Raw genomic sequence first — 15,079 nt, 5'->3', positions numbered from 1 at the left:
AAATTTCTTTGAGAAATAGTTTCTATTTTATCTGTAACCCTCTGGCTAATGTTTAAAACCAGTATTCATAATGCTGCCTAAGAGCTTTAGAATAAATGGATTTTAATAAAGAAAAGCTATTTTAGAGTGCTGTGTTGTAAGAGGGGCTCAGCAAAGAAGAGGAGTGGAGAGGAGACTAGCAGATGAGGGGACCCCCAGGGCCCAGAGGGAGCAGCCAGGAACCAGATGAAAGTGAACGCAGGGCAGCAGACCGCCAGGTGCCCGTTCTGGACCTCCCAAGGAAGCTGGTTTAAGCCAGTATGCGCAGGCCTCTCTCTAGTCGTGCAAGGTGAGGTGGGTGCCCTGCCTGCCCCTTTGCCTCTCCCTCCCCCTTTCAGCTCCCATTCATCTCCTATCAAATGGTTATTTTTATTTGTGAAGCTGATACATAGGCCTTTTGTTCTGTAACCGTAGTTAAATCCCTGGTCTTGGTACCGGGTGGCAGTGTGTGTGCCTAAGACACCCCACACACTGTGTCTCCCCTTTCCTAGTTCCACCCGCAGTTACCGCTGACCATTGCTTCCGTGCTGTGTCAGTCCTGTGAGGTGTGGCTTGAACTAGGTCCTAGCAGGAATGTTTACACCCCAGATGTGGGCATACCTGCACAGCAGCACTTGATTTATTGCTGTGCAGAGTGTCTTGACTCAATAAAAGAACAGAGAAGACGTTAACAGTGCAGATTAAACTTAATACTGTGTTGAAGCCAATACAGTGTGAACAGCACAAGAAAATGGAGGAAATATTCTTTTAGTATTAGAAAACTATAATCCAGTTCAGCCAAAAAGTCGTTGACAAGCAAGAGACGATCAGACTGACTTTTGTGGCTTCATTTTTGTCTTATCTGTTAGTGAAAAAAAAAAAAATCCACCAACATGGGCGTGGGAAGGACCCTCGCTGATCAATTACAGGCATAGGTTACCTGTAGAGACAAGAGTTCGCCAAAAAGCAACAGAAGTATTTCGTGAGAATCAATTGGTCGTTTGGAAATTACAATGAAGAGTATTGTGTATTTTTTAAATTACTTGTAAACGATGTACTCCAGACACTTTACTAGAATTTACAATAGGCTTGTACACATACGTACATACATATGTTTTTGTTCCTGAGAGCCAGCTGTTAGACCTTTACCCACAGTCACGGCCACCAGTGGGGTTCTGCCCTGGGATGGGTCAACCTTCATTTCTTATTCCGTCAAATTCTTGCAGTTTTTATACCTGCAGTTATGCAAAGTTCAGATACAAGGAGATTTACTTATTGCATGATGCACCCACTTTTGCATAGATTTTGGTGATTTTCAGTGATTCCATTTGACTCTTATAATTGTGACAAGTTGTGCATTTACTCAGCAAATGCCCTGTGGTCTGTGCTGAGCACATCATGGCCAGGGATGCTGTCCTGGTCCTCAAGAGGTTAGACCCGAGTGAGACCCTGTGAGGGTCATAGCAGATTCCCAGGTACTTACAGAAAAGCCAGGAGACACGAGACAGCCGCCTCCTCCTCAGCAGTGTCTAAGAGGCTCGTCGTCGCCAGCGAGCCCAGCCTTCCTGTCTCACGGCCCTGACTCTCCAGGGCCCCCCCTGTGGCCACCATCGCCGAGGCCTCTTCCCTCCTGGTCTTGGACCTGCTCTGCTCCACACCTGGGCTCACTCCGGAGCTGAGCGGGTCCTGAAGCTACACCTCAGGGGTCTGATGCTTCTAGAGACATTTGGGGTTGTCATGGGCACTCCTGGAGGGACAGAAGGCTGGCCCTGAGGGCAGGTGATTAGTCCCAGGACACAGTGTGGGTGGGTGGCTAGGGTCACCTCTGCAAATGCCAAGCCTGGGCTGGGTGGGCCACCTTCCTGGATGGAGCAGGGGTGGAGGACCTCGAGGGTTTCAGCATGGACTACTGGCCCGAGCTGCTTCGGAATGGAACCCCCCCCCCCACAGCACACAGAGGGTGTGTCTGTGACAATAGGTTTAAGTGACAGGATCATCCCAGAGACATCAAACGGGTGGTGGTGGGAGGGTTGCACAACCACATGCCGTGCCCTGCGGGCAGCCTCCTCTTGGCCCTGGCCCACCATGTGTGTGGTGGCCCAGAGGGAAGGAAGGCACAGGGCTTTCTGGTCATCGTTGGATCTTCCTTGGAATAAGGAGGCCGCCGGTGTGGCCTCCCATTCAGGTCCCATCCGCAGCTACACGAGCCCTCCCCACTAACTGTCCACCATCCACGTGGGCAGTGCTGCTCTCCAGGCAGCACTGGAGATTAATTAAAGAAAAAATAAACATTGCTGGGGACATTATAGGACATGACACTTGCTACCCTCTCTTTCTGAGGCTGTAACCATGATGGATGAGCCACTGTTGGATTATTATGAAAGATGGACAAGCTTAGAATTTTAGCAAATCCTAAAATATCGTCAGTGAGCACAGTCAGCTCAATGCAGCTGCTTGATTGCTGACCCGATGGGTCTAGAAGGAGGGCCTGGCCTTTCCCAACAACCTCGCCCTGAGACCGTGGGTTTTCTCCAGAGCCTTTGTTTCTTCTTCCTTCCTGTCCCACTCCTGGTGGGTACCTCCGGGATCTGCCGTCTATACAGGACCTGTTTTGTCTTGGGCAGTTGCATGGCTGCATTTTGGGAACCAACTGCAGGTGACCAGACTGGCTCAGCTCCTCCCACACGAGGTTCAGGCCTCGTGGGCAGGTGACACACTCCCTTGGGGGCACAGAAGTTTCAGGTGCTGAGGAACTGACAGCAGTATCTGGGCACAGGCTGTACGTGGTTTGCATCCGGAGCTGTTCACACAGAGCAGGTGGTCAAGACAACAGGTTGGGTTTGGATGGACCTGCTGTGTGACCTTGGATGGTCACCTCCCCGCCATCTCCAGAGCTGGGGTCATGGCGTCCACCACAGAGGGCACCACACGGCACAGTGTAAGGAGATGCCGAGCGTGCAGAGCCTCCTCGAACCGGCCTGGGGGCAGGTGGCCGCGGCACGTGTCCCTCTCTAGGCCCCTCTGTAGACCTCTGCTTCCCCGTTCTCTCTCTGTCGGCATCTCAGCGCGACAGGCAGCCCGGAAGCTGTGACAGAGGGCGTGGTCTGCAGGGCAGAAGACCCTGGTCCAGGAGGTCTTACCTGGTGACAAGTGGCAAGATCAGGAAGGCGGGACTTTACGTTAACCAGTGGGGGCAGGGCGCTGCGATGCGAGGCGGGCCCTGAGGCGTGGGTCTCCCGGAGCATGCGCGGAGCATGCGCGAAAGCTGCCTCCTGAGCAGGGTCAGAGCGGTCAGTTCCTCTTAGCAGCCGGGGGACTGAGGGCCGCCACGAGGACGTGGACGTGGCAGCGGATGCTGACGAAGGCTCCGTGTGTTACTGTGGCAGCAGCTGCCTCGGAATAATCACGGATGTGACCAGTGTTGTTTGTCCTTCCCATGATTAGGTTCAGCTGCGTAAACAGAAACCCAAAATAACAGTGGCTACACCAAGTCAGAAGTGCATTTTATTTCACGTTAAGGAAGCACAGAGGTTGGCATTCCCAGCTGATGTGAAAGTCACACCCGGGTCACTAGTGACCAGGACTGCTTCTGCCCCATTGCTCGTGGCTTCCCTTCTCCCTCCCAAAGTGGCTGCTGGGGCTACAGCCTTCATATCTGCCCACTCCCCAGCTTGCAAGGAGATTTCCAGAAGCTCTCAGACACCACTCCTGCTTATACATCTCCATCGCCAGCTTACCTGTCCACCTATACCGGCTGCAGCAGAGTCTGGGAAATGCATCAATAGCTCAGGTGACCATGTGCCCACCTGAAAGTTGGGCATTTGTATCCTGGATCAGCAGTACCCAACCATTTTGGCACCAGGCACCGGCTTCGTGGAAGATCATTTTTCCACGGACGGGTAGTGGGGAATGGTTCAGGCAGTAATGAGAGCGATCGGGAGAGGCGGATGAAGCTTCTCTCCCTCTGCTGCCGCTGACCTCCCGCTGTGCAGCCCGGTTCCTAGGTCACATCCTTTACTGTAATAAACCAGTAAACACAAGGAGTGTTTCCCTGAGTTCTGTGAGCCACTGCAGCAGCTTACTGAACCCAAAGAGGAGGCCAGGGACCCCCTGTGTTATAGCTGGTCGTTCAGAAGCACAGGTAACACCCTAGACCTGGCACCTGAGTGGGGGCCACCCCAGGGGTTGCGCCATCACCCATGGGATCTGTCAGAACTGAGGGCACCATAGGGCACCCAGTTGGTGTGGGAAAACTCACTTTTTTGGTGCAGGGGGTGAGCGTGACTCAGGAAAGCAGGGGGGTTTCTAGACCTCAGCTCGAACTAGCAAGCGATCTTTGTCACAGGTATTCACAAATTCTCTTTCTTTTCGGCTGCTCTTCTGATGGAAAGTAGAAGCTCCTGAGAGGAGGTGGCGGCCCAGTTACTGGGGGAAGGAGGGAGGAGGCGAGTGCGGAGGGGCCTCGGTGGTGCCTTCGGGAGGGGCAGCAGCTCTGACCCTGGGGAAAGGTGGGGGCAGGGAGAAGGGGTCCGAGACAGAAGTGAGGTAGACAGAGGGCGGGCCGAGGGGATGGACAGAACCGTTGAGCTCAGAGGGCAGGCTCAGGGCAGGCGTGAGGGGACATGGTCGGCCTATCTATCACACGAGCCGTAGGAGAGGTCCCCCCGGCTGCAGGGCACGTGGACCTGGACTCAGACAGGGCTGGGGCTGGGGCTGGGGATCAGAGGCCAATGCTCAGAGCTGAGGGGTCGCGGTCACAAGCAGGGCAGTGATGCGGGGAGAGCCGCGCCAGGACGGAGCCAGGACGGTGACGCTGCGCGAAGGAGGCTGGTGAGGCCGGGTGGACCGACGAAAACAGGAAAATGTGGTGGGTGGGAGCCAGATGGGGAAGTGTTTCAGGAAGGCGTGGGATCTGTGGCCGGTCAGGAGAATTAGAGGGCGACAGGGAAGGGCCGTGCCATGCCATGGCCACAGGAGGGAGCGTGGTGCCGGGTAGACGGGCGTGGGCAGCCCCTGTGAGCACAGCCCCCAGCTGGTCCACAAAGTTCAAAAATTCCCTAAACTAAGGGCTGCGGTTCCACTGGGGTCGCTGGAGGGCCTCCTGCCTCCTGCTCCACCCCTTGGTGACACAGAGGGGTCACAATTTACCCTAACTGCCTATTCCCCTTTCCTTCCGAGGCAGCCCAAGAAATATGAATTTCACTGGTAAAGTTTTGATCACTGGGGCTGTTCACTTGCAGCACAGTTTGCAGGTCTGAACAGAACTCCTTCTCTGTGGGTGGGTGTGGGGGGGGATTCAAGCTGGCCTGTCCCGATGCCCTGCTCGGTCCAGGCTGGGCCCACCGAGGCCCCTGAGGAAAGGCCCAGGCGGCACAGCGTGGGGCGCAGACCCAGGGAAGACAGAACGCTGGAGGACGCGTCTGCACAGCAGAGTTTCCTCCTGGATCCATGTCCCGTTGCCAGAGCCACATGTCTGCCTGTGAAGGTGCTAAGATCTCGTCCACGATTCATCACGAGGCCAAAGTCCCACAGTGTGAGAGGGGACAGGCCTGTCACCTGGGCTTTCTGTACAAAAGGCCCTGCTGGAGGAGGCGACACACTTGTGTCCCTAACACAAGTGTCAGGGGCCAGCCTCTGGCCCCTGAGGGCCAGCCCCAAGGTCAGACACACAGGCCTGTTCAGGGGCCAAGCTCTGCCCGTTGAGACGTGACGACAGTGCTAAAGTCTGTGGTTCTAGGTGAGGACTGGGGTGCAGATGCTACCAGGGGTGAACAAGGGCAGCCAGTGTCGCAGAGTAGGTTTCTTTCGGCGGTGGGGGGAGAGGTGGCACGCTGTGAAGCATGCAGAACTCCCCCAACCAGGGGTCAGACCCATGCCCCCTGCAGCGTGAGCGCAGACTCTCAAGCACTGGACCCTCAGGGAAGTCCCGCAGAGTAGATGTTATCTTCACTAAGATGTGGTCTGCGCCGGAATCACCTGGGACTCTTGTGGACAATGCGGATTCCTGGGACCTGTTGAATAGAATCTGTGGTGGAGGCTCTTCGGTCTGCATTTAACAAGCTCCCTCAGTGAATCCCATGTTCACTGGAGCTTGAGAATTATTGGTGATGAAAGCAATGGGAGCTGAGAAAGGCTGCCTCTATTCCCAGGCAGGCGACCCTGGACACCTCCCTGCCCATCTGTCTGGGCCCTTCTGGCTGCCACACCAAAGAAACCACAGACTGGTGTTTATTTCCCACAGTTCTCCAGGTCCAGGACCAGGCTGCCAGCGTGGTCACGAGAGGGCCCACTTCCTGGTTCAGGGATGGCCATCTCCTTGCCATGGCCTCATTTGGTGGAAGGGGCCGAGGGAACCCCAGTCTCTACTTACAAGGACACTAATCCCTATCATGAGGGCTCTGCCCTCATGACCCAGTTGCCTCCCAAAGGCTCCAACCCCAAATGCCATCCCATTGGGCATTAGGATTTCCCCATATGAATCTGGGGAGGACACAAGCATTCAGTCCATTGCATCACCTAAGCCTCACATTTCTCCTTTGCAGATGGAAGTAGCATCTCTCTAAGATTCTTTTTCTTTAAAGTAATAGAAATCAAAGCCAAACTAAATCAGGCAAAATAAAAATCAAACATAATTTTGTTAGTTCAGGTCATTGAAAACTTGCAGGAGTTGGACTGTGGCATACAGATGGCCTTAGAGACCCACAGAGTCGCTGGGCCCTCCCTCCCTCGCTCATCTCCAGAATGGCTCCCTGAGTTCGGCTTCGCTCTCCAGAAGCTCCTCCACAAATGGCACCAGACCCATTCTGGGCTTACGTCTCCCTCAAGCTGGTGATCTTGAGAAACAGACCTCTTCTCTCTGCTCCACACTCGGGTTCACGTGAGCCTGCAAGGTGGTCTCCAAGACCGTGGGGTCATGCTCACCCTGGGCCCATCACGCGTCGGAGGGACCAGGGGCTCGGTCTGGCCAGCCTCAGCCAGGTGCCTGCCCACCAAATCCCACCAGATCTCACCAGATCCAGGGAGAGAAAATGCAGCTCACCAGCACAGCTCACGTGAGGCTGCCGACAAAACCCACAGCCGGCCTTCCGTACAGGAAGTTGGTGAGCTTGTGCCTATGAATGACACGACCTGCATCTCTCAGAACGAGGGCTCTCCCAGTCCAGCTCCTGGTAGAGGTGTCCTGTGTCACATTCACGGCTCTGCACGGCCCTGGCTACTTCTAGGACACAGGACCCGAGCAGGTGGTGTCAGAGCAAAAGCAGAACAGTCCTCTTAGCTCTCACATTCACATCTAATACCAAGTCTCGCGGCTCCGCAGGTGGCCATCCCATCCCTGCTGGGGCATCAGGTGTCAGGTGGAGACTTCGCAGAGGGTGTGCACGGAGAGACTGTCCTGGGTGCTCCGGGGAAGGATTCCCTGAGCAGGCTTCTATTCTGGAAAGTAGAAACAAAAGCCCCTGCTCGCTGTTGGCCAGAAGACAAAGAGATCCCATTGTCAAGGGCAGCACAGTGTTCAGACCTGGATAAAGTACCCGTGGAAAGCGTTGAAGGTTTCCTCAGGGAAGAGTCTCAGGGACATTTCCCTCAGCTGCTGTTTTTGTTGGCTGGCCCCACAAGACGCTGACATTTACCTTGAAGGAAGGTCCGGGGCGACACATACACAATGGGTGTGGACAGCAGGAGCCCTCCGGTCGGAACACGAGAGCCACACTTCCCGGAACCTCTCCTGGGGCCAGTGGTGCTGATCCTGTGGGCGTCTGTCGGGGCCTGGACACAGCCCTCACCTGGCCACACAGCACTGGTTTCACTCGCGTCCGATTCAGCTTTTAGGGGCTCAGGGAACGGCGTCACGGCCACTGGCCCAAAATCCCTATTCCCGCTGCGGCCCGCACAGAGCTCTCCTTAGCTTTGGGTCCACGACAAGGACCCGCTCCTACGAGCTCTGAGCAGACGCTGCTCTGCATGCAGACCTGAGGGTCTGCCCTCACGTCCCGTCGTCCTGGGCTCACGGCGCGGTCCCAGGGGGCCAGGTCTCGGCAGTAAAGCTGAGGTGGACCTCAGCTTGACTGATGAGGTGCTTTCTCATCAGCTCCCAGTTTAACCCTCTGATTGAAATCACGGGTCTGAACGGTAGGCTTTTCTTAGAGGAAACGGTGCTTCCCCATCCTGGTAAGAGACGACAGCGGGTTCCTGAGCTGTGAGGTTAAACTGTGGAGGGGCTCTGGGCACCAGACCCTGGCAATCGCGGGCATCAGGAGCTCCAGCCTGACGACAGCTTCCCTTGCCCGCCAGACAGAATCTGCTTCTCTGAGGAGCTGGAGGCGTGAGGGCCAGCTATTGCTTCTGGCCAGTTGCCGAGTGTCTCTCGTGACCCTGCCATCTTCCCCCCGTACCTCCTGACCCGGCTTTTACTCGAGAGAAGTGCCAGCAGGAAGGACGAGCTTCCGGCCTCAGCTCTCACCACTGCTGTGCCCTCTACCCCGGACCGGCTGAATGTCCCCCGGCCAGATGCCAGCACGGTTGCCCCCCGCCACCGCGGAGGGCTGCTCGAGGCCCCGAGGGGGTCCCCTCGGCACCACCCTGGAGTGTAAGCGGTTCTCAGGGCAGTTGCTGAGGTGAACATCCAGGGCCACGGCAGCTGCCCTCCAGCCCGGAGGACAAGCCAGGGGTTTTCAAATTGTGCTGCTCAGAACAAGCTTCACATCCCAGGAATTTGGGTGGGCGTCCCAGGAAGGGCTAAGTCAAGCCTACAGGTCCCCACTCCCACCCTGGCCTACACACGCTGGCCTACTCTGCCCCAGAAATGTTTGCAGGAAAGTTCCCAAGCAACCTGCAAACGCACGGCCGCTTTTGATGGCGCCCACCGTTCCCCACTCTTTCTTCTTGAAAGCAGACGGTTTCATGTCACGTCATCACCAGCTTCACACAAAGTCCTGTGGGCCGGCTGCTCGGACACAGTCTCTGCGGCCACGTGGGTTCCCGTGTCGCCAGCCTGGGGCAGGAGGTGGTGTGCGCGGCATCTCCGTGGATGTGGCCGTCTAGCCCTCGCTGCACTGCAGGCGTCAGTGTGGCTATTCAATACCTGGTCGGAGCCAGGGGGGCAGCCCAGTGGGATCTCTGTGACTGGCCACCTTTCCCCTGGACTCTGGGGGCAGGCAGAGGCGTCCTACTGGCAGAAGAAGCAAGTTCTAGAGGGTCTCTCCGTGGCCTCAGGTGCCGCCGTCCGGTGTGTGTGTGAGAATCACTCGTTCACCACCCACCACCGACGGCTGTCTCTGTGGCCACACATGGTCCGTGGGTCAGCGATCTCTCAAGCAGCACAGTCCTCTTGGTCGTGGGTACCATGCTCCTAGCCAGACCAGCCAGCCTCCCAGACTTGAGTCTGCTTGCAGGGAGCACCCCTGTGGAGCCGCCTGCGTGGCTGGCCTGGCTGCTCCCACTCTAAAGGATCCAGGGTCTCCAGTGGGGTCCCTCAGATCCTGCAGAGTTGTAGGGGTGTCCCTGGCCCCCCCAAGACCAGGGTCGAGGGATTCCAGGTCCCCTACCCCTTGCAACTCCTTCAGCGGCTGCATTTTGATGTTTTATCCACTTTTATCTACATATCCTCATATTTTTGTTATTTATTCATTCAGTTAATCAAGGGCTGAACTTTAATTTTTTTAAATTTTATATCGGAGCGTAGTTGATTAACAATGTTGTGTTAGTTTCAGGTGTACAGCAAAGTGATTCAGTTATACATATACATGTACCTATTTCTTTTCAAATTCTTTTCCCGTTTAGGTTATTACAGAATATTGAGCAGCGTTCCCTGTGCTATACAGTAGGTCCTTGTTGATTATCTATTTTATAAATAGCAGTGTGTACGTGTCAATCCCAAACTCCCAATCTATCCCTCCCTCCCACCCTTCTCCCCAGTAACCATAAGTTTGTTCTCTACGTCTGTGAGTCAGTTTCTATTTTGTAAATAAGTTCATTTGTATCCTTTTTTAAAGGTTCTACATATAAGCAATATCATGTGATATTTGTCTTTCTCTGTCTGACTTACTTCACTTAGTATGTATGATCATCTCCAGGTCCACCTATGTTCCTACAAATGGCATTATGTCGTTCTTTTTTATGGCTGAGTAATATTCCATTGTGTATATGTACCACATATTCTTTATCCATGCATCTCTCAATGGACGTTTAGGTTGCTTCCATGTCTCGGCTATTGTGAATAGTGCTGCTATGAATATTGGGGTGCATGTATCCTTTTGAACCATGTTTTTCCCTGGATACGTGCCCAGGAGTGGGATTGCTGGATCATACAGTAGCTCTATTTTTAGTTTCTTAAGGAACCTCCGTACTGTCCTCCTCCATAGTGGCTGCACCGATTTACATTCCCATCAACAGTGTAGAAGGGCTCCCTTTTCTCCACACCCTCTCCAGCATTTGTTGTTTGTAGATTTTTTTGACGATGGCCATTCTGACTGCTGTGGGGTGATATCTCATTGTAGTTTTGATTTGCATTTCTCTAATAATTACCGACGTTGAGCATCTTTTCCTGTGCTTCTTGGCCGTCTGTATGTCTTCTTTGGAGAAATGTCTATTTAGGTCACCTGCCCATTTTTTGATTGGGTTGTGTGGGTTTTTTTTGATTTACAAACAGCCAAATGAGCTGTTTGTAAATTTCAGAGACTAATCCCTTTATCCACTTTGATTTACAGGCCCACATATGTTTTTTAACAAGAATAAAGTCAGTGAATCTAAACCACTTGTATGTTAAAAATCAAGAGGACTATTTCAAAGGGAAAACGGACTTGAGCTGCTCCCTGCCTCAGGGGAAGACCCCGCTTCCTATGGAATCCTTAACTGTGGCCTTGGTTGCAAAACGGACTCCTGAAGTCAGGGCTGCTCCTGATGCCCGGGAGGCAGATGTGTCTGTCCCTTGGGGACTCCTGCCACTCCCTCCCCAGTGCCTTAGGCAGTCGTGCAATTTCCTCATCGTGTGGGTGCCAGCCCGGCTCTTAGTCACACCCACAGGATTGCAGGAGGAGGAAACAGGGCCCTGACTCGGTGAGGATACGGATTCCGAGAATGTTCGCTCTGACCTTTGCTAAGTCCCCCATCATTAGCAGTTGCAGACATTCAAACTCTCCTCAAGGCCGAAAGCAGGACTAGGCATCTGCTGTGCTAGCTTAATGAGCCATAAAATGAGCCGGTGGGCAATTGCTCCTCACCGTCAAGCCCCAGCTTGAGTGACAGCCGTCCAGGACGGTGGGGGGATGTATCTTGTCACAAAAGCCCGAGGCACTGCCTTCCTTCATTACAACTAAAGGGAAAATATTTATATGCACACACCTCATTTCCCATTATCTTAATTTTTTTCTTCAGTACTTAGTTTCTCCATCATCATTTTGGAAGAATGTTAACACCATTCATCTTCCTTTCTTTAATTACGATGAGCCTGAGTGAGAGGTTCCCAGAGGCGGGGCCTCCTCACCCGGACCCTCTCCCCACCTCTCCCTCCTCAGACCCACCTGTTCCACCTCCCAGGCCCCTGGGCCCCAACCCCCCCCCCCAGGCTCTTCTGGCTCAGCAAGGACGCCCTGCCCTGACCTCTCATCTCCTCTATGTTAACAAAACCTGGATCATTCTGTTAAAGAGAAATTTGAGGAAAACACACACCCATAATCCTGTTACTTTAACACATTCTTTTTCACATTTGCTCACACCTACTACCATTTTCAGCACTGATGTGGACATTCCACGTGGCCTCTGTCTCAGTGCACAAACCACCTTGTTTTAACACATAATTGGCACTATTTTCTCGGGATCTAAGTCATGCTGAAACCTGTTGTAACTCAATCATATTCCAGTAACTTCGTCAGCCATGATTCACCTCCCATCCCTTGAATGCTGAAATGTTCTTTTCCTCCATGTGTATATTTTACACGTAATGTCACAAATTTCTTTAGGAATGGAACCCTTTTTTTTGTTGCTATTATGTTTTTGTTTGTTTGTCCTTCAGCTGAGTAATTTCCTTCCGGGTCGATGGGATGAAGCTTTAAGGGTCTTTTTTTTTTTTAAATAAACTTATTTACATTTTATTTATTTATTTTTTGCTGCGTTGGGTCTTCATTGCTGCGCGCGGGCTTTCTCTTGTAGCTGACAGCGGGGGCTACTCTTCCTTGTGGTGCGCGGGCTTCTCACTGCGGTGGCTCCTCCTGTTGCGGAGCACGGGCTCTAGGCGCGCGGGCTTCAGTAGTTGTGGCACGTGGGCTCAGTAGTTGTGGCTCGTGGGCTCTAGAGCGCAGGCTCAGTAGTCGTGGCGCACGGGCTTAGTTGCTCCGTGGCATGTGGGATCTTCCCAGACCAGGAATCGAACCCGTGCCTCCTGCATTGGTAGGCAGATTCTTAACCACTGCGCCACCAGGGAAGTCCCTAGCTTTAAGGGTCTTGACTTTCAAAAAGGTTGTGCAGACTGCAGGGCTGCGACACTTGCACTCGGTAGAGACCTGGGTGGGTCCTCAGAACTGAGCCATGGCAGGCAGGACACTTGGAACAAGGGGCAGGCCCGGCTCTGGGGTCAGGTGGGGTCCCCTCCCCTTAAGGTGTCACATCTCAGTGTTATCATCCCAGGCAGTAGCCACCCTTGTGCAACCCCCTTGCTGTGTGTGTAGCCAGGACCCAGGTCTAGGTTCTAATGGGAGAGTGTGGGGATAGAGGGCTCTTCCTCAGAGATCAGGGAGTAAGGACTCTGTCTGTCTCTCTGTCTCTCTCTGTCTCTCTCTCTCTCTCTCTGTCTCTCTCTCGAAAGGCTGCTGCCCTGCTGTGAGCAGCCAATGAAGAGGCAGAGGGGCCCACGTGACATGGACTGGGGGCACCCATGGCACCCCTAACCCACCCCCTGACAGCCCTCAAAGCTGAAGACACAGCCAGGCCGCCAGATCCCCTGACCACAGAAAACATGAGAAGCCAAATGCTGTCATCTTATGGTGCTGGGTCCTGGGCAATTCGGTAAGTAGCACCGGCTTTGGACCACTTTATGGTGCAGTGCCTTTCCCTCTGTCAGGGGTCCAGGGGTCCACGCAGCCATCTCCCCCAGTCAGCCTGCCCTGCAGCTACCGCTTGCTCTGCAAGGCCGTGTTGGCCCAGCGCTGTCTGCACGCCAACTGCCCAGGGCTCTGGTGGAGGAAGCAGCCTCTGTCCTGCAGGGGGGTCATGAGGCCTTTGGGAAAGTGACCCTGGGGCTCCCAGCCGCCCCCAGGGAAGGTGTGGCGACGCCGCTGGTCTCCCGGCGATGAGTGGGAGCCCCCCGGGCCCAGGAAGGACGGGAGCCCCCGTCTCTCTTACGCTTCGCCCTGGACGCACCACACGCGAGGGCTGAGGGCAGAGGCCGGCTCCCTGTGGGCGCTTCGGGATGTGTGTCCGGCTAACGAAGGGGTGAGGAGATCAGAGGGTTAAACGAGGCCTCTGTGTAAGGGCAGGTCCCCGGTCGGCCCCAGAGGGTCCTTCCCAAGGAGCCCCAGCCGGCCGGTGTGGCTCCGAGTGGATGGGTCGGGGGCCTTCGGGGGGCCGGCGGGAGGACGGAGCAGGTGGCTGTCCTGCAGCCGCTTCTCTGTTCTCTTTCCAGGGCCACCCGTCCGGCTGCAGGCCCGGAGCCGGATGCTGCATTCTAGATGGAGACAGAAATGAGAGGTGGAGTGTGGCCCCGGCACGTCAACTCAGGGTGGCCCTTTCCAGACTCGCACGGCTCGGCGGACTTGGACCTGCTCTGGTGATTCTAACGTGAGGTACGGCAGGGCCCGCTGCCCTGGGTTGACTCACCGCCTCGCAACTGCTCCAGGGTGGGGGCTGATGCCTAGCCTTCTGGGGGGGGAGGAGCGGGGGCTTCCTGGCCCTTGCAAGAATCCCTGCTCCTCCCGGCCCGGAAGTGGGCTGTGCACACGCATCCACATACTAACACGCACGTGTGTGCACACGCATCCACACACAAATACGTGTACACATGTACACACTCACCCACGTCTGTGTGTGCACACATGTCTGTTCCTTGTGTCTCAGCTCTTCCCAAAGGGGCACATCCTAATTTCCTTGTGACGGGACTGAAAGTCCAGCATCTAAGCTCTCAGGCACCGCTTGGGAAGGCCCTCCCCTGTGGTCAGAGCAGGGCGGCCGGGGCCCTACAGGAGGGCAGCCCTGATGTCGCTGCTCCCCTGCCATCAGGACCCCAGGACCTGGGCCTTCTGGCCGCCTGGGCCGGCGTTTCAGAGCGACCAGTACCCATGGCCCCAGGGCCTTCCTCCTGGACCGACCCTGGTGCGTGCCTGCCCTGGGGCACCTCAGTTGACTCACTTGTGCAGCGAGCGGGGGACCAGCAGCCCTGGTGGTGGACGGCTCGGTGCCACTTGCCCAGTCCCTGGCCGGCTTTTCCTGCGTCCCTGAGGTTTTCTGACAAAGGGGGGCATGTTAGCGCTTGACATGTCCTCACCTCTTGCTATTTTTGCAAGAGGCCTGAGCACAGTTTTTAAAAATAGAAATAATGAGGCAAAGCAGAAGCTCTGACCTTGAGTCTTGAGGCCAGGACAGGATTCCCAGTACCCTCTCGGGCTCAAGATGATAAATGAGCATTGTGCTGTGTCTGCCCTCGGCTAATTTATCCTTGGCCTAGAGAGATCGTTTCTGCCTCTTTTTCTCTTTGTGGGGGGGAGGCTGGAAAAGTGCTTCAGGCCTAAGCTCTGTGTCCGGTCTTTCGTGGCGGTTCTCCGCCTGGAACCGCTGTGCAGACCCCGTCCCAGGGGATCGGGGCTCTCACCCCTCCTATGCTGGCCAGAAGCCAGTGTGTCCCGACCACATATGTGGGGGTATGTGGGGGTATGTGGGGAACGACCCCCCACTTCCCTGCCCCCAAGCTGCACCCATTCCCCTGCACAGGGACCGAGAAGGCCGGGCATCCTCCAGCACCCATGGGAGGCCGTGTGTCAGTGGGACGCTCAGGCGTGGACGTCATACCTACCGTCCTCCCGGCCTGGCTTTGGTGTCCATTTGAAATTTGCCATGCGGGACACCCTGACCCTTC

This window comes from Kogia breviceps, chromosome 14 (assembly GCF_026419965.1).
Source record: "Kogia breviceps isolate mKogBre1 chromosome 14, mKogBre1 haplotype 1, whole genome shotgun sequence".
Taxonomy (NCBI): domain Eukaryota; kingdom Metazoa; phylum Chordata; class Mammalia; order Artiodactyla; family Physeteridae; genus Kogia; species Kogia breviceps.
The sequence above is the reverse complement of the archived record's forward strand: the minus strand, read 5'-3'. Positions refer to the sequence as shown.